Genomic DNA, 25,994 nt, shown 5'->3' on the forward strand with positions numbered 1-25,994 from the left:
CCAACTTCCCTAAGAATTGCTGTGATCTACCAGCCCCCTGGACCATTATCGATTTTCCTTGATGAGTTTTCTGCCTGGCTACCCTACTTTCTCTCTTCTGAAATTCCCACAATCCTTCTCAGTGATTTCAACATCCCTGCTAATACAAACACTCCTACTTCTAAACTTCTTAGTCTAACCTCTTCATTTGACCTGAAGCAATGAGTAAAGGCTTCTACTCTGTTGGCAACACCCTTTACCTTGTACTCGCCTAGTTATGCACTCCATGCAACTTCTCAAAAACAATCCTCTTCCTCTCTACGACCATCACCTTAGTTTTTCTCTCTCCCCGTCTTCCACCACCTTTCCCTCCAATCGCCCAACCATCACCCGTAGAAACTTTCACAACTTCAACTCCTCTCCTCTATTCTGCTACTGACCACCTCTATGACAAAATCTCTCACCAGCCCTGCCCCAACCCAGCCACTTCCATCTACAATAAATCCCTGTCCTCCACCCTGGACAAGCTAGCTCCCCTCACTAGATGCAGAATCAGGCCTCAACCCCTACAACCTTGGCAAACAGATGACACTAAAATTATCAAAAACATAGACGCACTCCTGAGCGTCTGTGGCACAAGACCAAGTGTCTCAAAGACTTCAACCAATACAAATCTGCCCTCCAAAAATACTATTCTTTCCTCCACACTGCCAAGCAGACCTATTTTACAACTCTTATTAACACCTTCTCATCCAGTCCCCATACATTTTTTGCTATGTTCAACTCTCTACCTCGTCCCCTACCGCCTCACTCACTGCCCAGGAGATTGCTAATCACTTTAAAAACAAGACATACAATCTGTGATGAAATCTCCACTCTACAGGTATCTCCTTCAGTTAAGACCCCATATCAACAGGTGCAACTGACACTCCCCTTATTCAAATCTGCTACTATAGACGAAGTTGCTAAACTCCTTTCTAGCACCCACCTAACCACCTGCCCCCTGGACCCTATTACCTCTCAAATACTACGGTCGCCCTTTGACTTTATCCTACGCTCTCTAACCCACATCTTCAATCTCTCTCACCTCTGGCATTTTCCCCAATGCTCTAAAACATGCACTGGTCATCCCCATACTCAAAAAGCCGCCCTTGGACCCTACCGATCTCAACAACCTACGCCTCATCTCCTTGCTTCCCTCTTCCTCTAAACTCCTTGAATGCCTGGTTTACAACTGAGTGACCACCTTATTAAGAATAACCTTCTTGATCCCCTTCAATCCGATTTCGCCCTCAACATTCCACAGAAACTGCTCTTTTAAAACTCACAAATTACCTACTAACTGCAAAAACCAACGCACACTATTCTTTACCTTTCAGCTGCCTTTGACACAGCTGACCACCCCCTCCACCTCAAAAAACTCTACTTCCTTAGTCTCCATGACGGTGCTCTTCAGTGGCTCACATCCTACATATCCCAACGCACCTTCAATGTCACTTACAATTCTACTTCCTGCACTTATCTTCCATTCTCCATCGGGGTCCCCCAAGGTTCTGTTCTTGGACCTCTTATTTTCAATCTACACCTCTTCCCTGGGTCAGCTGATAGCCTCTCAGCTTTCAATATTTCTACGCTGACGACACAAATCTCTCTCTCCACCCTTCAACTCACTCCATCAGTCCCCTCCCACATCACCAACTTACTAACAGACATATCTGTATGGATGTCACTTCCTCAAACTCAACTTGTCCAAAACAGAGCTTATAAATATTTCCTCACCCATGTGCCTCTTCCCCCGACTTCTCTGTCAAGAGCAATGGCATAACCATCCATCCATCCATCCCCACGTCAGCGTGCTAGCTGTTAAGCTGGACTCTGAACTCTCCTTTCGGCCCCACATACAATCACTTTCCAAAGCTTTTCGCCCCAACCTCCGCAACATCTCTAAACGAAGTCTTTAGCCTTTCTAACCAATGAAACCACAAAGCTCCAGGTTCTCTCGCCTTGACTACTGCAACTGCCTCCTCATTGGCTTACTTTTAAATAGACTACCCCCCCCCCCCTTCAGTCCATCATGAATGCTGCTGCCAGACTCATCCACCTTACAAACACAGTGTCTGCTACCCCTCTCTGCCATTCCCTCCATTGGCTGCCACTTTCCCAACAAATTAAATTCAAAATACTACCAAGTAACAAAGCCATCCACAACTCTGCCCCCAGCTACATGACTAGCTTAGTCTCAAAATACCAACCTAATCGCCCTCTACGTTCCTTCCAAGACCTCCTGCTCTCTAGCTCCCTCATCACCTCCTCCCATATCCACGCCTCCAGGACTTCTCCCAAGCCTCACCCATCCTCTGGAATTCACTATCCCAATCTGTCAGACTGTCTCCAAATGTATCCACTTTTAGGCGATCCCTGAAAACTTTCCTCTTCAGAGAAACCTATCCTACCTCCATCTACTCCAACCAACAACTGCACTACTTTCTCCATTAGCTCATCCATCGCAGCTACCCTTTTGTATAACTTGACCCTCCCTCCTAGATTGTAACCTCTAATGAGCAGGGCTCTGATTCCCCCTGTATTGAATTGTATTGTAATCGTACTGTCTGCCCTAATGTTGCAAAGCGCTGTGTAAATTGTTGGCGCTATATAAATCCTGTATAATAAGTATTGCATTACCTATATTCTACTTCCCAGGGGAACTACACAAGAATGTGAAAAACAGGAAAGGAAACAAAGCTGTGAAAAATGGAATTAACGAAATAATTATAGAGAAAGAAGGATGATGTAGAAAGAATTCAGTGACAGCTGTAGATAGAAGGGAAGTACTGGGTGTGAATGTGCAGTCTCTTCAGTCACTTGCTGCCGTAACCCTTCACCTTGCACAGCCCATACAATACAATTAGTGACACCAACACATCTTGTCAGAGATCAATGTTCTGTTCATTAAGAGCCTGCAGGCAATGTATCCTCAACCTCCCCCTCCTGCGTCTCAACTCACAATGAATCACTCAGCAGCACTGTCACAATCTTCCATCGATCGTACCAAGCTGTGGATAATCTTGTACTGACCGATAAAAAAAAGAAGGAACAGTGTCGTTTTCCAACAACTTTATTATTTAACCTTCCTAAAGGCCTTGTATCTCTATACTTTAATCCATATGTCCCTTTACAAAATTCAGAATTGGACAAAAAGCAATACATAAGGCTCTTCTTAGAACTCAAGAATGAGTATTTTACACTCTAATACAGGGCTTGACAAATTTGCTTGGAATCTAGGAGCCAGCTAAAAAAGTTAGGAGCTGGGTCGGTAACGGCAATCTGGACCTGTCCCTGGCCTGACATGGAGACGAGTGAGGGGAGGATAGCGCCCCCCCCCCACCTGTCTCCATGTCATTGCCCATAGCTCTTAGAGGGACATTTTTTTTTTTTATTTTTTTTTTTTCAAATGACAATTTTTATTTTTTTTTATTTATTTTTTTATTGCATTTTAGTGTAAATTTGAGATCTGAGGTCTCTCTGACCCCAGATCTCATATATTTAAGAGGACCTGTCCTGTTTTTTTCCAATTACAAGGGATTTTTAAATTCCTTGTAATAGGAATAAAAGTGACAATTTTTTTTTTTTTAAAAGCACCGTGAAAAAATAAAAAGTTAAAATAAGAAAAAAAAAAATGTTTTAAATGCGCCCTGTCCTGCCAAGCTTGCGTGCAGAAGCGAACGCATACGTGAGTAGCGCCCGCATAGGAAAGCGGTGTTCAAACCACACATGAGGTATCGCTGCGTTCGGTAGAGCGAGAGCAATAATTCTAGCCCTAGACCTCCTCTGTAACCCAAAACGTGCAACCTGTAGAATTTTTTAAACATCACCTATGGAGATTTTAAAGGCTAAAAGTTTGTCGCCATTCCATGAGCGGACGCAATTTTGAAGCGTGACATGTTGGGTATCAATTTATTCGGTGTAACATTATTTTTCACAATATAAAAAAAATTGGGCCAACTTTACTGTTATATTTAATTAAAAAAATAAGACTTTTTCCCCGAAAATGCGCTTGTAAGTCCGCTGCACAAATACGGTGTGACAGACAGTATTGCAACGACCACCATTTTATTCTCTAGGTTGTTAGAACTCCTAAACACATATATATATATATATATATATATATATATATATATATATATATATAAATTTTTTTTTTTTTTTTTCTAAGTAAAGGTGAGATGGGTGGGCAGTGAAAGCTTCATTAGCATCGCTGGCTGTCATACCAACAGCCACCACTAGATGGCGCCAGATTACAGAACTAAACATAGGACCACAGAAGGCCTCAAAGCCGCGGCCTCAATTAACGGCCGGCGGCGGCGCGGCCCGACACGATCACGCCGGGGGGGGGGGGGGTGGAAGGAGACAGGATACCCCCGCTGTGCTGCCCCAGGCGCCAGATCACAAATTCTAGTCGCCAATGCGACCTGGCGACCGGGGTTTGTCGAGCCCTGCTCTAATACATAACAGATGCAGTACATAATTAAAAAATGCAATATATATGGTACACATTTTCTTTTGCAATGAGTTTATAATGAATATAAACAAGAAAAAAAAAATAGTAAATGAAAATGGAAAGAAAAATGCAGTAGGGTGGTAAACCGTAAAGGACAATGCTAATAAAGCCTTATGTAAAAGCAGAGTAGTCCTCAAACTTAGCTGAGCCAGCCCAGTTCTACACGAACCATATTGATAGACACAAAGGATTTTACTTTCTAAAAGGGGCTTTTCAGGCGATCGCGATTAAAAAATAATCAAATGCATTTTATTTGTACAAAGTCAGGTTCAAAATTATTATCTACCTTTCAACAATCCTTTCAGTAAAATCTTTGAAGCCAGCACAAAATGTATTGCTTGTATTGACAAGGAAATCCATTATATGGCGGGCATTCTTATGGGCAATTAGAATATAAAATTACAAAAAACTATTTTAAATTAGTGTATTTGGAATATATGATCAAATGGTGAAGGATTGGTTGACTTTTTGACATGACTGTATCCCTACATAGGGGCTTGTCCAATTGTTAACTAATGCCATCTTTCCCATATACTGCTAGAGATTTTACCCCTTACTTTAGTCCCTGCCAAAAAACAAGGAAGGAAACCCCTTTGACACATGAACCAAAGTTCAAAAAGGAAAGTCCCACAAGGGCCTGCAATAAGTTTAATAAGTTTAATAAGTTTGGTGCTACATGGGAGACTGCAGATCTAAAACTGGTCCAGCTGTCGTAAGGCCTCCAAATCTCAGATAAGTGGACCATAAAATATCTTGAGGGATCCCTCTTAGTAGCCTGACCACCAGGTTCCTCGAGCCCTCAGGACAGGGAATCGTGGTCCTTTAAGCCTGTGTGATACAGTGAGAATGACCGTAGTGTTCTATGCTGACCAGTAAGACTACGGGTGGGCGAGATGGCATAGCACCTGGGGAACCAGCACTGAGCTTCAGAATCTACCCAAGAGTGCCAAACCTATACCAGTTCAGGCCCAGAGAGGACCAGCATTCCCAGAGAAAAAAACTCAAGATCCCAGGGTTAACTACCCTATAAACAGCCCAGATGGAAGTGCCCACAATTGCAAGAGGATGTCTCCACTGAGTTTAGTCTCAACTTCCATGATCAGATGAGATCGGGTGCATTTAGGGTGTTGTAGCTATAGGCCAGCATTCCTACCTGTGTCACCCTTGCATTTCAGGCAAGAAAGCGCTTCCTGTGAAATACGATTCAAGAATCACCTCTGGCCCAGGACAAAGAACAGGTCCCCTGTGGGAGGGATAGCGCACAGTCTTGGACATGCTGTTTGTCAAACACCACTTGGGGGGCTGCCTGTCCTCTTACTGACCATGCATCAATGTGTGTCTGCAATTGTGTCAGATAATATTCTGACATGCGCAACACCTGTATAAATGCCAGCGTAGTTAATTTTCCTACTATGAAAAGAATCACAGGTTCCTTTCAGAAGAGAGAGTTCATTCTCTTGAGCAAGGAATCCAACAATACCCCTCCATCTCCCAAGACTATGCTGGCAAGTCTGGATATGTGGGCGAAAAAAAATGGTGGAAAAAAAAAAAAAAAAAGTGGTGGGAGAAGAGGGTACAGAACCAAAGTCTTCTGAGAGGCTGGACCCTAGTCTTCACCATCATCCATCAGACCTAATTGACAGGAACACTCTCTCCTACTGCTCTGTCCCTGGTCGTGGAGCAAGAGTGTTTTTCTTGTCTTCCTGCAACCACCTCCTCCAGGATGACGGAGCAATCACATTGTAAACGGCCGACAGGTCCACCAAGATGGGCGCCGCTCTGGACCTTGGTCGAAGCCTTTCCTAAGGGCGAGGAGCGCTCCGGATTGTGGCACGTGATGATCCGTTGCACCCCTAGTGGCAGATGTAATTGCGGTAACGTCGCCCATGTAATGGGAACGGCGTTACCATGAGGGGAAGAGTAATCAGATTACCAGTTACCCTCTAAAGTAACGGCGTTTACTTTAACTCCGTTACTTACATCACTGATGATTTCTGGCCTGGACCTTGGCTAATGAAATCCTTCCCCTGCCTGTGTAAGTGTAAACACAGCAGGGGAAGTGAGGTCATCTCTCCTCTCTGGAACAAAAAGACTTCCACAAGGAGAGATGACCTCTCAGAGTAAGTGCACCAACACTACACTGACAACAGTACACATAGGTACACTTGTCACCCCCCCTCCCCCCAATTAACCCCTTCACCCCCTATCACTGTGTCACCCAGTGCAGTGTTAATATTCTTTTTGATCACTGTACTTGTGTCAGTGACAAAAATCAGTGTTAGGGTACTTAGAGGTAGACCCAGATAGGTCTTGGGACCCCCCCCATGAAGGTTTAACTCCTTTATCACCCCATCACCAGCGATCACCGTATTAGTGTCACAGGTGACACTAGTTAGATTGTTATTTTTTTTTATAATGTTATGGCACCCGCCGTAGATTACCTAAATAACAGTTTAAGCCCCCTGATCACTCAGCGAGTTATATCAGTTAGGTTTTAGTGTTAGATGGGGTCTGTGTTGCCACAGGCAGCGTCAGATTAGTGCCAGTAGCGCTAACACTCACGCATGCACCATACACCTCCCTTAGTCGTATAGTGCCGGAATGGATTGATATCTGATCAGATCTATACTAGCAATTTAGGATTCCCAAAAACGCTGTGTTAAAGGGACCAGCCCAGATACCTGCTAGCACCTGCGTTTAGCCCTTCCACCCAGCCAACTCAAGTGCAGTAACAATCGATCACTGTCACTTACAAAACACTAAACCCATAACTGCAGCATTTGCAGAGTCAGGCCTGATCGCTAACAGTTTTTATTGTAGAGTTTGAAGTAGTCGCTGACAGGAGCCCTTTCTTGCGAGTCTCACTACAGTACCAGTAAATTTAGAGAAATGTCAAATCAAATGACAGATAGTAAAGTGGAAGTTACCCATGTGTCAGATTCAGAATACGAACCGGTAGACAGCAGCGGCACCCTGAAAGAAAGCTCTGATGGAGTAGTGGTCCCTGCCAAGGTCAGGCGTACCCAACCACGTTCTACTGTCGAGGTGCAAGAACTGCAGGACTGGCAAGCACCAGTAGCTTAGTACATCCTGGTCGTACATCCAGCACTGCAGTAACACTTGGTGACGTGGCGAGTCCTATAAGTGCAGTTCAAGCTGGTGAGGTGGCTAGCATGAGTAGTGTCCTGCAGCCACCAAGACTAGGACAAACACAGGCCCATCAGCCCATAGTGCCCTTCCTGCTGCATTTGTCAATACCAATTGGGAGCCCACCACTTCTGCAGCATCCATACTTCCCCCATTCAAGGGCCAACCCAGAATTCAGGTAGAAAAAGTTGATTTTTAAGTCACTTGATTTTTATTTGCGGTTTTTCACGGATGATGTCTACAGATCTATTATGGACCAAAGCAATTTGTATGCTGGTCAATTCCTCGCCGCTAATCCCCAGTTGACCCTTGCCAGAGATTGGAAACCTATTACGGTTTCCAAATTTAAGAACTTCCTGGGCCTATCCCTTCTCATGGGCATAAGTAAAAGAGTGAGTTGTGGTCATATTGGTGCACTGACCTAATTCATCTTATGCCCATGTTCTCTATCTCCATGACCAGGACACGATGCAAGCAGATCTTGCGTATCATGCACTTCAATGATAATGAACTGTCATCCTGGGGGTAACCCTGGATTTGATCGGCTCTACAAAATTCAAACCACTTCAACCAACAGTTTGCAGCCTAGTTTGCTCCTGATCAAGTTGTCTGCATTGACGAGTCCCTGATTAAGTTTTCTGGCTGCTTGTCTATCAGTATCTTCCCAGCAAGTGTGCCAGATGGGGTAAGCTCTGTGACAGGGCAACAGGCTATACACGTAGTTTTATGGTTTACAAGGGAATAGTCACGTAGAGCCAGAGAACGTCCGAGACTAAATAGGGAGCGATGGCAAGATTGTGTGGAACTTGGTGTCACCCTTATTTGGAAAGGGGTACCACTGGTACGTGGACCATTACACCAGCGTGCCACTTTTTAGTCACCTATTTGATTATGGAATTGGCGCATGTGGCACCATGCAATGTAATCGCTGGGGCTTCCCCCAACAGCTTGTAGAATCCCAACTTAGAGATGGGGAGGGGTGATAGCCTGCTTGAAGTGTAATAATTTGTTACCGCGTTTCCCCGAAAATAAGCTCAGGTCTTATATTAATTTTGGCAACAAAAGACACAGTAGGGTTTATTTTCAGGGTAGGTCTTACCATGCAATGTGCAGTCTTCTCTCCCCCTCGCTCTCCCTGCCTGACAGGAATCCCCAGTGTGAACTCCGTTAAAATTCCTGTAAAATCCTATAATCCACTCTATTACAGTAGTATATAATGTACAATGTGTGTGTGTTTCTGTAATCTAATTGTGCCAATACCTTATAGTGCAGCTCAGCGCTTCTGTGACCCGCCAGAGCTCTTTTCCCTGCATTTATATTACAGAAACACACACAATGTACATTATATACTACTGTAAGAGTGGATTATATGATTTTACAAGCATTTTAAACTAGGGCTTATTTTTGGGGTAGGGCTTATATTGCAGCCCTCTTAGAAAAGAACGATAGGTCTTATTTTTGGGGAAACACGGTAGCAGTGAAGTGGAAGGATTCACGGAATGTTTTCGGTCTGTTCTCCCTTCATGCAGATATGACAGTCCAAATACCTACAGCGACTGGTGTTGTGGAGAAACCCCTGTGTGTCCATGAATACAACCTTAACATGGAAGGGTGGACATTAACCAGTTGCTGGCGCCGTGCCTAATTGCCCTCAAGGCCAGACGCTGGTACAAAAGAGAGTCTATTACTTAATTGGCTCTGCTGAATGTTTTTTGTGCTATACAAAGCTTCAGGTCGAACTGGATCCTTCCAAAATTCCAGGAGGAGACCGTCACAGCCCTTCTGTTTCCAGATGGTCCTATGCCTATATTACCAATGCAGATGCAGTGAGCCGGCTGAATGAGAGGCATTTTCTGTATGTCCTTCCTGGTACCCCTGACCAAAGAACACCCCAAAGAAGAAGTTGTGTCTGCAGAAAACGCGGATTTAGGCGTGACATCCGCTTTTATTGTCCCTCCTGTCCTGAGCAACCTGGTCTCTGCCTCGTTACAAATTTCAAATGCTACCACACACTAGTGGAGTATTAGCGTAGGGTACAGCAGCACTGCACAGTCCTAGGGCACACTAAAACAGGATCTCGAAAGATGAGACGGCCACCAGAAATAGTTGGTTTTATTTATTTATTTATTTTCATTGTTAACCATCATTTGCTTAGGAGGTATGCCATTCAGCTGTAGCACCGATTTATCTTGACAGCAACAGTGTTTGCTCCCACGATATGTAAATCGGCAACTCCAGTGCTGTATGAGGTTATTTCACCACCAGTTAAAAAAATAAATAATGGTGCATGTATGCCCGTTAGAAGTGGGTGGATGAAGGACGGTATTCTAATGGTGGGCATACCCACCAATCAATCTTTTGTTCAACCCACAGGCTGCATGAAAAAAACAACATTACAATGTATGCTCAACAAGGACAAGCAAGGTACTGGTATGTTGCTGTACTTTGAGTGGTTATACCAGAATGATGCCTGCAGTATTAAAGAGGAAATAAACCCTGGGTTTACTTCCTCTTTGATTTCCTGCAAAGGTAAAGCATAATGGACTACTATGCATCGCATAGTAGTCCATTATGTGTCACTATGTCACTTACCTGACATAGGAACCTGCAAAGTCACCGCTGTCCCCTGTAGTCCGGAGCCTCCATCTTCTTGGTGGGTCTCTCTGCTCTGGCGCTGTAATTAGTCAGAGCCACGATGACGTCACTCCTGCACATGCGCACGGGAGCCGCAACTCGCGGCATATCGCCGTTAACTGCGGCTTGCTCAGCGGTGCCTGTCTCGGCAAATATCTCCTAAACCGTGTAGGTTTAGGAGATATTTCTTAGACCTACAGGTAAGCCTTAATCTAGGCTTACCTGGAGGTCAAAGTGTGTTGTAAGGGTTTACAACCACTTTAAGTATCATCTTGGCATCATTCTTTTGAGCCAGCGGTCGGCTTTCATGTAAAAGCAATCCTAGCGGCTAATGAAGTCCAGACTGCAGTGGGAGGGCAAGTCCTGTCACCACCCCCGCCCCCCCCCCCACCCCGCACCATCTTCCATGATTTTCTCAGGCTCCCGAGAATGCAGCTGGTGGTTCTGCCAGCAGACCATAGAGCTGATAAGAGACCAGAATGGCTCCAATCATCTCTATGGCCTAAGAAACCGTAAGTTACAAGCATTTCATGTCTGCCGGATATAAACAGTGCCATTGGGAAATTGGGAACACATTTTATCACACCGATCTTGGTGTGGTCAGATGCTTTGAGGGCAAAGGAGAGATCTGGGGTCTAAGACCCCAATTTAAAATAAAAATAAAAAATAATAAAAAAAATGAAAGGAACAGTTTAGGTCAGATCGAGGGCAGAAATTTTAGCAGTAGACCTATCTGTAAATCTAAAGTGGTAACCTGTAAAGGCATTTAAAAATGTATGTAATTTGTCGCCGCTGCATATTTGTGCACAATTTTAAAGAATGTCGTGTTTAGTATCCATGTGTTCCACATAAGATTTATTTTTTTATTTCATCAAACATTTGGGCAATATAGTGCATTTTTAGTGCATTCAAATTAAAATAGTTTTTTCGAAAGAGATTGTTTGAAAAATTGTTGCAAATACTGTGTGAAAAAAAAATTCTTTGAGTACATCATGGGACACAGGCTTAATATTCACTGCCTGCTGGGACGTCCCAGAGCAATAGCCTTGAGGGGAGGGAGACACCCTGCAAACCAAATAGCAATCAGAACTTATACAGCAGCCCGCAGTACACTGCTGCTCGAACATCCACTTGATAAAATGTTGTGAACGTATGCACTAGGAAGACTAGGTAGCAGCCTTACAAATCTTACCCACAGATACCTGATGGCGCAAAGCCCAGGAGATTCATACACCCCTGGTAGAATGAGCTTTAATGTTTCAGACCGTAGGCCTGAATGACCAATCGACGTACCCATCTGGCAATAGAAGCTTTGGAAGCTGCCTGCCCCCTTTTTTTTTTTTACCAAAAAGTCTGATCTTTGCAGATCTAGACAAATAAACCTTGACTGCCCAGACAACATCCAAAGAATGTAGTCGTCTCTCTTCCGCCAAACGAGGCTGAGGGGAAAAAAGGCAGCAAAATAACGTACCAATTTAAATGAAAGGCCGACACCATTTTTGGCAAAAAATGTCGTAACACGACTGTCATGATGAAGGATCAAGTACGGTTCCCTGCATTAAAAAGGGCGACCAACTCCAACACCCTTCTAGCTGTGGTGATAGCCATCAGGAAGGCTAGCTTGCATGACAGCAAGTCTAATGGAATTTCCTTAATAGGTTCAAATGGTTGTTTCTGTAACAGACAGCACCCAGTTCAAGCCTCAAGGACACATAGGTGACCTAATTGAGGGTAAGCAAGCAAGTTGACCCTTGCATAAAGGTTTGGATCAGTGCATGGGAGGCTAAAGGCCTTTGGAAGAATACTATTGGGGTAGAAACTTGACCTCTGATTGTACTCAACGCCAATTTGATTCTCACAGCTGACTGTAGAAAAGAGAATTCTCCCAATCACATTTCCGAGGATGCCATTTTCTGGCTTCACACAAAGCAATACAAGTCTTCCAGATCATATGATAAATATTCCTAGTGACAGCTGTTCTAGCATTCACTACCATAAACACGACTAGTCCCCAGATGCCATGGTCCTTTAACACCCTGGCTTCAATAGCCATACTGTCAAATTTAGAGACTGTAAATTGGGGTGGAATATAGGACCTTGAGATGGTAGATCAGGGCAACGTGGAAGCATCCATGGCCCATTTATTGTCAGTCTCACAATCTCCGGGAACCAGGCCCTTCTGGGCCAGGCTGGTGCCTCCAGAATGACTGGAACCTCCTCTCCCCAAATCATGCGCAACAAATGTGGAAGGAGAGGGATCAGAGGGAAAGCATAAACCAGGAAGTACTGCCTCCATGGAACTATCAGAGAATCTGCTTGAATTGCCAGAGGATCTCTTGTTTGAGACACAAACTTCTGTAGCTTGTTGAACATGGATGCCAGTAGGTCGACCTCTGGCCATCCCCAACGTTGGCAAATTACCTGGAACAACTCTAGGTGTAGGGACCATTCCCCCAGGCAGATATGCTGGCGGCTGAGATAATCTGCCTTCCAGTACTCATGGGATATAGACTGTCGATTTAATTGGCACATGTCCCTCTGCCCAGACTAGTATGTAGTTCACACCTCCTTCAGAGCTGAACGATTCCTGGTAACACCTTGGGGGTTTATATAGGCCACTGCAGTGACATTGTCAGACTGAACCCTAATGGGCCAGTCCTTAAGCTCCATCGTCCTGGGCTGTAGGGTCAGACGTACTGCCCGTAATTCTAGGAGGTTGATGGTTGATGCTCTATCCCTGACCATTCCCTCTGAGCTGTGAGCCAGTCTAGGGTCGCTCCCCAGCATGAGAGACTAGCATCTTTAGTCAGTACTCTCCAAGTTACCAGGAGAAAGGATTTTACCTTTGCAGATTCTGATCCTGCAACCACTTTAGGCTTAACCAGTTCCCTACTGCCGCACTGTAAAATGCCAGCAGCAGGAACTGTTCCTACCTGTGGGTTGGCATCATATGATGTCCTCTGCTTTCCGGCATTGTGGAGAGTACGAGCTCGCCGCATCACTGGGGACCCGGTGCACGTGCCCGGCGGCCGTGATGTCTGCCATGCACCAGTGATTGCCCAGTAACAGAGCAGGGACATGGATCGGTGTATGTAAACACACAGATCCATGTCCTGTCAGGGGAGAGAACTGATTGGATGTTCCTCCCCCCAGATTCACTCCCTAGGACACCTTTAACCCCTGCAGCACCCCCTAGTGTTAACCCCTTCCCTGTCAGTCACATTTATACATTTTTCTTTTTAAATGGGATATTATAGCAAAAAATAGTGTGTTTTTCTCTTCAAAATTTACACTTTTTTGTTCATAGCGCATGCCTGAGGATATAAGCACATTGGATAATCCAGGGCTTTTCTTCCGCTGTTCCAAGCCAATAAGAGGTCTTGTTGTAAGGGCCTGGAATGGAACTGGGCATAGGGAACAGCCTCAAAAGGAGGATACCATCCTCCTCATACAGCCGAATGTAGGGTTGTCTTGTACCCCTTATCTGACGCACCTGATCCTTCAGATGGCAAGAATACTCTGTTTAGGATCAGACTCCACACAGTGTATATTATGCTCTGTTCTAGAGGCTGTACTGAGTGACCTTTGGGGGGGGGTTGCCCAGATACCCGATCACCAGAATCCCTTGTGCCCTTAAAAAAAAAAAAGACCCAGGACCATTGTGAACACCCGGGGAGCTGTAGCAAGCCCGAAAGTGTACAGCCACAAACTGAAACTGACGTTCCACTACTGCAAAGTGTAGGAACCTCTGATGAGGCTGAAAGATAGGTACGTGTAAACACATCTTGATGGAGGCTAGAAAGTCTCCACTCTGGGGTAAGGTTACTACTAAGTGGACAGACTCCATCCGAAAGGACTTTATCAATAGATACCAGTTCAGGGACCTTGGGGCCAAAAGGGGTCCCCATTTGGTTTCTGAACCGTAAACAGGTTTGAGTAAAACCCTGTGCCCCTTTCGAATACAGGAACTTCTACAATCACTCCTTGACGCACTAGATAATGTAGTGCCTAAAAAGCAATAAGTTTGTTTTTGGAGGATCCGAGGGAATGCTGGATCATAGAAACTTCTAAGGGGGAAACCCCCGCAACTCCAGCTTCTAACAGCGAGACATAATGGACGTGACCCACTCGTCCTGAATTGTTGTTTTCCAAATGTCTGCAAAGTGCAGCTGCCTTCCCCCCAAAAGGGGGGCGCTTGGTGTTGGGTTTAGAAGAAATTTGGACCCAGGGCCTTTTCTGGCCCTGCGGCTTGCCCCTGAACGGCCCTGACGCTGAGACATTTGCGGAAGCAGTCCCTGGGTTTTTAAACAAGGGATGTCTGGTGCTTTTCTTCATAGGAAGTGGAGAACTCTTCCCTCTGGCAATCTTTTGGATATATTTGTCCAAGTGATCACCGAATAAACGTTCCCCATGAAACAGGAAACCTGCCAATAACTTTTTACAAGGAAGCTCAGCTGACCAGTTCTTAAGCCATAAAAGTCTATGCATATGTACAGACAAGAGAGCCAGGTGACTACCGTATATACTCGAGTATAAGCCGAGATTTTCAGCCTCTTTTTTGAGGCTGAAAGTGCCCCCCTCGGCTTATACTCGAGTCATCGCTGTCTGCCCGCTCGATCAGCGTGTCGAGCAGACAGACAGCGGCCATTCTGATTCAAAAGCCGCGCCTCCGGCTCCCCCTTCGCCTGTGATAGGCGGAACACTGAATTTCCCAGCAGCCTGTGTTCCGCCTATCACGGACTTCGTATCATCCTCGTACTACGGACGAGGATGATACGACGTCTGTGATAGGCGGAACACAGGCTGCTGGGAAATTCAGTGTTCCGCCTATCACAGGCGAAGGCGGCGGCGCAGCTTTTGAATTTTACAATGGCCGCCGACGAACGAAGAGGGCACGGGACGGAGGCAAGGCACAGGACGGCACGGCACGGGACGGGACGGGACGGGACCGGAGGCAAGGCATGGCGGCGAGGCACGGCGGCGAGGCACGGAGGCAAGGAGGCTCGGCACGGGACGGAGGCTCGGGACAAAGGCTCAGGACACAGGTAGGCTGGACACACACACACACACACACACACACACACACACACACACACACACACACACACACACACACACACACACACAGGGATGGATGGATGGATGGAGACACACACACACAGGGATGGATGGACGGACACACAGGGATGGACGGACACACAGGGATGGACGGACACACAGGGATGGACGGACACACACACAGGGATGGACAGGCATGTCTTACCCTCGGCTTATACACGAGTCAATAAGTTTGCCAGTTTTTTTGGGGGTAAATTGGGGGCCTCGGCTTATATTCGGGTCGGCCTATACTCGAGTATATACGGTAATCTGCTGTACTTAATCAACAGCAAAACACAGCACTCAAGTAATATTTGTCTTTCAGGCAGATCATCCTCCTGGTTAGGCCTATCAGGCCTTTAGACCCGATGCTTTATGGACTGGCAAATATGAATTGCTGCAACCACTGGCTGAATAGCTGAACTGGCCAAAGAAAAGGAAGCATTTAATAACTCCAATTTTTTATCAACAGGGTCTTTCAAGCCCTGTGCGTTATCTAAAGGACAATTTAAGTTCTTGTTTAAGGAAGAGGCTGCTGCATCTACCACTGGCATGGTCCATTTTTTAACAAACATTTCATCTATGGGATATAAAAGGGAAAACCTTAGGAGGAACAAAAGTTCTGTCAGGATGTTTCCAATCAGCATACACCACCTGTTCCAACAGGGGGTTTAGAGGGAAAGTTTATGTGACCTGAAGAGGCCAGGGGGCTCAGTCACGTCTGCAAGAGGCAACTTAAAGGCAGAATGAACCATTATGGTCAGAGTCAGGATCAAAAGCCTCTACGACAGAGAGGCAGACATTGAGTGGATATCTTCTTGTCCAGATTGCTCAGAAGCAGACATCTGCTGGGCACTCCACCAAATCCTGAGCTTTAAGCTCCTCCCCACCCTCAACCCATTCCTGCTCCAGACTAGGAGACTCCAGGGAGGGGGTATCTGTCACATTTCCTGCCACCCTGCGGGATGGAGGCAATCATGTCAGCAATCCTTTGCTCTAACCCGGCTAGGACTGAGGACAGTTCATCCATAGTGATAAAGGGTGAAGCAGCATCGTTGACTGTAGGCACAATACCAGATAAGCGCAGCGGCTCAGATCACCCAGAAGCCTCTGGTGCTTCAGGGGATAAAACTCTAGGGATACGACTAGGTTCATCAGGAACTACTGACAACATGTGTGCCCTTCCCTGTGGTGTTTGTCCCACAACAGGGAAGGGCTATTAAATGGAAGACATTTAATAACCATTTAATAGCCATAAATAGAGTACTTGGGTGTAGTATTAAAACACCACAGAAGGGAGACCCTTTAATAGGGCTCACCAAGCCCCTATGCAACAATCCTGCTAAGCATCTTTAGCCTGCCAAGCAACACCTGGTGACTCACGTGACCCGAGTAAGGAAAAATGAACCACTGGATTCATTTTGGAACCATTTGTGGACACTGGTAAAACGAAAGTACTTCCTGTTTGGGAAGGTTTATATAGGGCAGGCATCTGCAATTAGCAGACCTCCAGCTGTTGCAGAACTACAAGTCCCATGAGGCATAGCAAGACTGACAGCCACAAGCATGACACCCAGAGGCAGAGGCATGATGGGACTTGTAGTTTTGCAACAGCTGGAGGTCCGCTAATTGCATATACCTGATATAGGGGATTGTTTCCTGTCTGAAGACCTTTGGTCTACCAGTGTCCATTCACCCAATGATTAAGTATAACCCAGCAGGTAACGCATATTAGCCCGACTGTCGCACGCTGTATGAAAAAGAAAAATGTTTACATGTAAACAAAGTGTCAGAAAGGGCTTTGTATTCAAGAGGAAGTAAACCCTGATGGGTTTTACTTCCTGTTTCCCTGCAAAGGTAAAGCATAATGGGCTACTACATTGCGTCACTTACGATGACACCGCTGTCTCCTCTTCCACAAAGTGTCCATCTTCCTTCCAGATATCGTGATCCCAGCGCTGTGATTGGCCGAAGCCACAATGACGTCACTCCCGTGCATGTGTGCGGGAGCCGCCACTAACGGCATAATCGCCATTAGCAACACGCTCAGTATGCCTGCTCACTGCCGTCTACGGCACATGTGCCATAGACAGCGGTGCCTGTCTTTTGCAAATATCTCCTAAACCGTGTAGGTTTAGGAGATTTCTTGCACCTACAGGTAAGCCTTAATCTAAGCTTACCTGTAGGTAAAAGTGGTTTGTAAGGGTTTACAACCACTTTCAACTGGTTAGAAGAGTGGGTGATGTGTGACATAAGCTTCTGTGCATAAAATAGGACAGTTCAAACCCCCCCCCCCTAATTACCCCTTTTTGGAAAGTAGACACCTCCCACTTCCTGATGAAGAACGCTCTAGCGTGAAATGCATAGAAGTTAGGCCTTACTCAACTACAGGAGCCCTTTACGTCCGTCTGGGTAGTTGAGACGCAGCACACGACGTGCGTCACTCAGTGGCGGACTGGCTTCTGCTTCTCCTTGAGTGGATTGCTTTTGATCATATGCTAGACTATGTAAGTGCCAACTATAAGCAATAAATCTGAAGTGGTATCACACTATATCCTGCCTTCGGTGGCTCTTTGTGGTGGAATCATTTTACAGATATACAAGGTGAAGATACCTATGGCTATTATCTGCATATTGAATTGGGATGCAGCTTCCGCTGCACATGATTCCTCTACACATGATGGTCTGTTTGGAATGAGATATTTGAAGGAGATATAAAATTGAAATGAGGATCTCTTAATAGTGTTAGCATGTTATTGCTGTATGGTCACTTTGTGGCAGAGGTGATCTGGTGAGTGCATTTATTTCTCACTTAAGGTGAAGCACTTTTATAAAATCAAGATTTTGAAGCACTTCTGCACTTTATTGTTCACTTTGTTGGATATACAATAGAAGATTTCATTATATGTGTTTATTATGGACATTTTTTGACGGTTACAATATTTATTCATTAAGTTTACACTGTGTATTATCGATTGTGCCATTATTGTCCTTTTGCGCCCTTCATATATAATTCTTAGCCCAAGCTATTTGCCGATATTCCATGGACTCAACATACCCATTTTATATTTTGCCAAGCTGCAGGAAAAATTCCTTTTTTTTTTGCACAAAGTAATCACTAAATTATGTATTGCTTAAACATGCCATGACCATATGTGAAATTACACCCCAAAATACATTCTGCTGGTTCTCCCGAGTACAGGGATACCACGTGAGACTTTTTGGGAGCCTAGCCGTGTACAGGACCCCGTAAACCAAGCACCACCTACAGGCTAAGGGCGTAAAATTGTGATTTCATTTCCGCACTACTCACAGTTTCCGAGGCTCTGAAATGCCCAGATAGTTTGAAATGTCTTCTTTACAAAAAATGGGGTCATTTGTTGGGGTTTTGTGCTATTTTGCTGAGAGGCATGTTGAGTCCATGGAATATTTTATATTTTGCCACAAGTTTCAGAAAATATATTTTATTTATTTACAGAAAGTTGTCACTAAATGATATATTGTTTAAACATGCCGTGGGCATATGTGAAATTACACCCCAAAACACATTCTGTTGCTCCTGAATACGGGCATACCACGTGTGAGACTTTTTGGGAGCCTAACTGCGTACAGGACCCCAAAAACCAAACACTGCCTTCAGGCTCTCCAAGGGTGTACATTTTTGCTTTCACTCCTCACTGCCTATCAGATTTGGAGGCCATGAAATGCCCAGATAGCACAAATGACCCAATTTTGGAAAGTAGAAACCCCAAGGTATTTGCTGAGAGACATGGTGAATATTTTTTAAATTTTCAAAACTTTGTGACAAAAATTTTTTTCTTTCTTAATTTTTCAAAACCAAAAGGTAGAGATGAAGATAAAGATATATCAGCCGACCCTAGGGAATAAAATAGCGGTTGTTGCAATATTTTATGTCACATGGCATTTGAGCAGCGGTCTTTCAAACGCAATTGTTTTGGAAAAAATACACTTTAATGAATTTTTTAAAAAAAACTAAACAGTAAAAAGTTAGCCCTTTTTTTGTCCAAAAGTTTTGATTACCTGTTTTTGTGTATTTATAAGATGTATGTATAATTTAGATTAAAAAATATATAGAAGTCAACTGATTGGAGGTTTGTTTAGTTTAATAAAGGTTTAACCACTAGGCGTCCGCGCTATAACCGAAAGACAGCTACACAGCGCGGACGCCAATTGCCGGGAGGGCGTCTCTGGACGTCCTGTTTATTTCCCTATTGTGTTCCGCCACGGGGGCGCGCATCGGGGAAATTTTGTGTTGGCCATGTCCCATCATGCTAAATGGCCAATCACAGTGTCCAATGAGACTCTCATATGTAAACATTTGAGATCCTCTCATCACCGGCTCTCCCTCCTCACACAGACAGCGTGTGAGGAGGGAGAGTGAACGGCTGCTCCGCGATATGTCCCGCTGCTCCGAACGCTGGTCCCTCCACACCGAGCCGTGGGCATTAGCCACGCCCTCCTTCTGCTGAGGTCACCCCCAGCAACATTGGGAAACGTTGTGTTCGCTGGAGCCTGTGTGAGGTGCGACGCTGCTGGTCAGGTGATGGTAGCTCCTGAAACCCAGCAGTCGAGCAGCGAGAGGTTTCCTTCTCTCTCCCTGGCCAACTGCAGTGGTGCCGGTGCTGCCGCTGTCCCTGGATAGCATCAAGGCCAAATAGTTGGCCACTCTTGTTCCATCCCCTGACATTCTGTGCTGTGAGGCAGGTGGACACTGCAGTGCCCCCCCGACGCTTAGATCCAGTGCTACTTTCCTGAGCAACCCCAAGGTTCTGCCACAACACTGGCTTTTTTTTCCCCCCATTGGAGGCAGATAGTCTCCTCTCTGGCTCCTGCAGCAATCGTTAGTTACTCTATGCACAAGCAAGTTAATTTAAAATAAGTAAACTTGATGGTGGACCTAACAAGTGGCAATGCCATTTCATTAATTATGGTTTATGTATGTCTTGGTGATTAATTCACATCACAACTTCATTAATACCTTTTTTTTTTTTTTGTGCGATTTATGGTTTCGCTTATCGCTGACCCCACACATGCAGTATTGCCTGTGTGGGATCTGGGATGAGCAAAACCATAAAAAAAAAAGTGCATCAAAGTTGTGATGTGAATCAATCACTAAGATATACATAAACCATAATTAATGAAATGGCATACATTATCGTTTTGGGTGACGTTATGGGGACATTGTCCGCAGCCCCTGATCCCCTCTCATATCACGGCCGCAGCCTCTGACCCCCTCTCGTATGATGTCTGCAGTCCCTGACCCTCTCGTACCATTTTGGGGGCAGTCTGGAGCTCCTCTAAGTTGTCTGCTGTAATTTACACTTTGCTACATACAGGGAGTGTTTTTTTTTTGTTTTGTTTTTAAAGAACAGATCAAATAAAATAGATTCTGACTGCTAGAATGTTTTGGATGAAAACCGAGTGGATGCATCGCGGAATCGAATTGTGGACAGGATAATCGTAATTGAATCTTGAGGTCAGTTAAGGAGCACACCCCTATTTACTTGTTTTACGTTTTTTGTAGTTTAACATTTCTTTAGTTATTTCCTGGTCGCCAGGCCTAGGCAAAATGTCAGCATTCAGTAAGGGTTTTCTCTGCCAAGCACACCTTTCTGCTTCCACGCCCAAGTCAGGGGCAGATAGATTCCAGGAACTAAATAGTACGTGAATCATCTGCCCTTATTTAGGACAACAGGTAGAAATGCAAGGGGATGTTTTTTCAAGAGAGTGATTTGTCAACTGTAATTGTGTTGTCCCCCCTATACATTGTAAAGCGCTGCGCAAACTGTTGGCGCTATATATAAATCATGTATACCAACAAAATAAAGCAATTGAATTTGCTTTGAATATTAAACACAAATTAAAGTGTTTAACCCCTCAAAAAAAGGGATCCTGCTCCTTTAACCACTTGGGATCCGCGCTATTGCCAAATGACGGCATTAGCGCGGATCTACTTTTCCGGGACTACGTCTATTGACGTCATCCCGGGTACGAGCGGCCTGCGCGCGTCCTGAGGGGCGCTCGCGGCGCGCTCTGATCGGCGAGTCCGTGAGACTCGCCTGATCACCGATCCGTGCAAGGGATCGATCCCGACCCCTTATCACGTGATCAGCTGTCAGCCAATGACAGCTGATCATGTGATAGAACGGAGCCGGTAATCGGCTATTATTCCTCCTCACGCTGACAGCGCGAGGAGAGAAAAAAAAAAGCCGATCACCGGCGGCCGTGATCGGGACATCAGTCCCGATCACGGCCAGCAATACAGCTGACCACCTGCCCCCTGCCAGTGCCCACCTGCCCACCGCAGTGCCATCCTGAATAAAAGTGCCCCCCATCAGTGCCACCCAGCAGTGCCCATAGTGTCCACAGTGCCACCCACAGTGCCATCCAGCAGTGCCACCAACAGTGCCACCCACAGTGCCCACAATGTGCCTCAAAGGTGCTGCACCCCAGTGCCGCCCATCAGTGCCCAGCAGTGCCGCCCATCAGTGCCCAGCAGTGCCACCTATCAGTGCCACCTATCAGTGCCCATCAGTCCCATCTATCAGTGGTACCTATCAGTGCCCATCCGTGCCACCCATCCATGCCATCTTATCTGTGCCCATCTTTGCCCAACAGTGCCGCCTTATCTGTGCCTATCAGTGCCCACCAATGCAGCCCATCAGTGCCCACCAATGCAGCCATCAGTGCCCACCAATGCAGCCATCAGTGCCCACCAATGCAGCCATCAGTGCCCACCAATGCAGCCATCAGTGCCCACCAATGCAGCCATCAGTGCCCACCAATGCAGCCATCAGTGCCCACCAATGCAGCCATCAGTGCCCACCAATGCAGCCATCAGTGCCCACCAATGCAGCCATCAGTGCCCACCAATGCAGCCATCAGTGCCCACCAATGCAGCCATCAGTGCCCACCAATGCAGCCATCAGTGCCCACCAATGCAGCCATCAGTGCCCACCAATGCAGCCATCAGTGCCCACCAATGCAGCCATCAGTGCCCACCAATGCAGCCATCAGTGCCCACCAATGCAGCCATCAGTGCCCACCAATGCAGCCTAATCAGCGCCCACTAATGCAGCCTAATCAGCGCCCACTAATGCAGCCTAATCAGCGCACTTCAATGAAGGAGAAAAATGACCCGTTTGCAAAATTTTATAACAAACTATTAAAACATGATTTTTTTTTTTTTTTTGCATCTTTTTTTTGTTTGTTTAGCAAAAAATAAAACTCAGAGCTGTAACTAAATATCACCAAAAGAAAGCTCTATTTGTGGGAAAAAAATGATAAAAATTTAATTTGGGTACAGTGTTGTATGGCCTCGCAATTGTCATTCAAAGTGCATCAGCGCTGAAAGCTGAAAATTGGTCTGGGACTGAGGGGGGTTTAAGTGCCCAGTAAGCAAGTGGTTAAAGCAGGTTATATGACAGTGCTTGTTCTGTGCCATTTGGCCCCCTGTAAGACCTAATAAAATCTGGCTGATCCTACCAGTTTCTCCCCACTGTGCATCATGGCTGCTGAGACCAGACACCATGGTCAGTTTACGTGCCTCTGTCAGCAGCAGCTAGTTAGTGTGTGTGTCTCTCCCCCTCACAACACTAACCTGTATACACCATCAGCACTGCCTCCTATTGCAGTGTCCCCCATCTGTGAATGATTTATAAATATAAAATGCTGTAAATATCCAATTTAAGAGCAGAAATTGCGATCACATCATCAGCCAGCTCTCCCCTCCTCCAGACTGACATCAGCAGGGGAATCTCAGCCCTGCCTGCTGCATCTCTTAGAGGAGGAAAGGCGAAAGCTGGCCAGTCATGTGATCGCAATCTCGGCAGTGAAATTAGGCATTTGCAGCATTTATTTTTATAAATCACACACAGATTGGAATACTACAGTAGGGGGCAGTTTTGGTGTATACAGGTTAGAGTGGCTTAAAAAAACATTTTCAATTGCATTTTTGGTTTCAGGTGTTCAAATGAAGTGTAGTTATGCTTTAAAAATGATTACAGGAATAAGAAAAATCCACTTTTGACATTATGAAAAGAACAGTTTCAACTGCCTCTTTATCAACTTCATTTGACCAGCCTACAAAGTTATTCAGGCTTGTTGTGATCTGTAGTCAGTTTTTAGGGGTGTCGTTTTCTAGGTGGTATTAGAGCTGCTGGCGACTATTAGAGATCCAGTGGCGTACTGGATACTGGGGAAGATCAAGCAGACCGTGTACCAGACCCAATTATACAATGCATTTGGAACTTTGTTGCAAGGGTCAATAAAGAGATACTCATTGCGGACCCAAGTGTGCTTATGGGAGATCCTTTATTGGCACGGTGCCAAGATTTGGAACCTAATTGATGGAATACCAGATGAAGGGAGCCATCCTGGGAGGTTGCTTGGGATAACATAAGCGTGTTTGACCCTCTGTAATAAGGGGTTGACAATATCTGTTGTGTGTTGGTGATAAAGGTCACCGTCTCCAGTCTGGATCTTTGTCTCCTGTCTAGCTACCATCTCTTCTTAAAGCTGAATAGACTCCATATGTGTTATTTAATATCACCATAATTTGAATCTCTATTATGTTTTACAGTTACCCTTTTAGGATGTTGGACTTGATATATATTATATTTCATTTGTAATAAGTGCTGCAATGTATGCTTTACAGTTTATATTTGTGACCAACAAATGTGATAGCAGCTTCCAATTATTTGTTAGCTGTTCAAGCGCAGATATACTCTGTTTTTGGTATTAGAGGTGTATCAAAGATTCACTACTGTATGGCTTATGGTGGTTTTATGTAGTAGATAAAGTGGCTCTAGGAATAGAAGGTGTAGGAATTTGATATATAAAATGCAAAATCTTGGAGTAAATTCTTTTTGAAGAGGAATATCATTATGGCAGCAGCTAGCTGCCATAACCCCGGTATCTTCTTCGGTGAATGGTCTGGTTTCAGATAAATGTGGTCTCTGTGGCCGATTTTCCGCTCTGGTGCCCTCCGCTGCTTACTGAAGCTGTCGGCAGTGGCGGATGCGATCGGATCGTCACCCTTGCTGGGCATGGAGACGAGTGAGGGGAAGATGGCCCCCACCCGTCTCGATAATGCAGGGCGGAAGCGACGTCAAACCATCACTTCCGCCCATAGCTCTTAAAGGGACATTTTTCTAAAATATTTTTTTAAATTACTTTTTTTTTGCATTTTAGTGTAAATATGAGATCAGAGGTTTTTCTGACCCCCGATCTCATATTTAAGAGATCGGGGGTCAAAAAGATGCCATGCTTTTTTTTCTATTACAAGGGAGGTTTACATTCCTTGTAATAGGAATCAAATGTAACAATTAAAAAAAAAAAAGTGTAAAAATAAAAAAGGTAAAATAAGAAAAATAAATAAAAAATTTCAAATGCGTCCCGTCCAAACGAGCTCGCACGCAGAAGTGAACGCATACGTGAGTAGGGCCAGCATATGAAAACAGTGTTCAAACCACACGTGAGGTATCCCCACAATCAGAGCAATAATTCTAGCCCTAGACCCTCCTCTGTATCTCAAAACATGCAACCTGTACAATTTTTTAAATGTCGCCTATGGAGATTTTTAAGGGTAAAAGTTTGTCACCATTCCACCAGCGGGCGCAATTCTAAACAATAAATATCAGAAAGAGGTATTCAATTGTTTTATATTAGAATGGCACAACTTTGTTGCAACTACATGGAAATGTAGGTAATGAATTCAAATAGCTTGACCTTCAGTTCTTCTAAAATATGCCAGGGAGTAAAAACCCATATATATGTGCAAAAGCCAACGCGTTTCAACTATAATATGGGCCTAACAGGATGCCATGAATAAAATGATATAGCAGTGGAAAAATGTTGGCTTCTACTTCCTGGTAGATAAAAAGGCAATCTCTTGGCTAGCATCTTCGTTCAGAAGTCAAAACCGACCATGCAAAATGCTTTCTGGAGAGATTAGAATATGAAGGCACTGTTCTGAGTACCTCTACTTTGAGGGGTAAAGTATTTTTGAAAGTGTTCCACTTACACATTAAAGAATGGCAGGTATTTGTAAGTTATATATATTTATATGTAACTAGATATACACACACACACCTACTACTAATGAAGACACCACTTCAGTGATCTCTAGGTCCCATGCTTAATAACCAGCCTGATGCATTGTGAATACAGAAGGTGGTCTGCTTTACACTGGCACCAAAGAATTCTATACATTTCTTGAATTGAAAGCATTCTCTACGTGGACAAAGTGCAGATACTGGGCAGTGACAGCATGCTCTTCACCTTGTCCAATCATAGAACACTTTGCATTCATTTAGCATTTTTACGGCGCTGAGCAGCTGACCTTGCACGTTCGCTACACAGGAGGCACGCGGAAACAAGTGGAGATCAATGTAGTAGTGATTTCCAGTTTCCTGGGGCATTGGTATGTTACACACAGTTACATCGGTCCAAGCTGGACCAATGTAAAACTACAGTATGTGTAACATGCATGTTTAGCATCTTCATTCACACAAGCAAAGTGGATGGAGGAATCCATGCCACTATCAAAATAAACTAA

At 44.9% G+C, this 25,994-nt stretch overlaps 1 protein-coding gene across 10 annotated transcripts in view; it reads right to left on the reverse strand.

The window, feature by feature from the left end:
• The window catches only part of NEO1 (neogenin 1), a 237,850-nt gene that overhangs the window by 81,786 nt on the left and 130,070 nt on the right, over nucleotides 1-25,994 (reverse strand). The gene's annotated exons all lie outside the window — the stretch shown is intronic.

This window comes from Lithobates pipiens, unplaced genomic scaffold (genome assembly GCF_037356315.1).
Source record: "Lithobates pipiens isolate NorthernLeopardFrog02 unplaced genomic scaffold, aLitPip1_a1.2 Scaffold_8, whole genome shotgun sequence".
Classification (NCBI taxonomy): domain Eukaryota; kingdom Metazoa; phylum Chordata; class Amphibia; order Anura; family Ranidae; genus Lithobates; species Lithobates pipiens.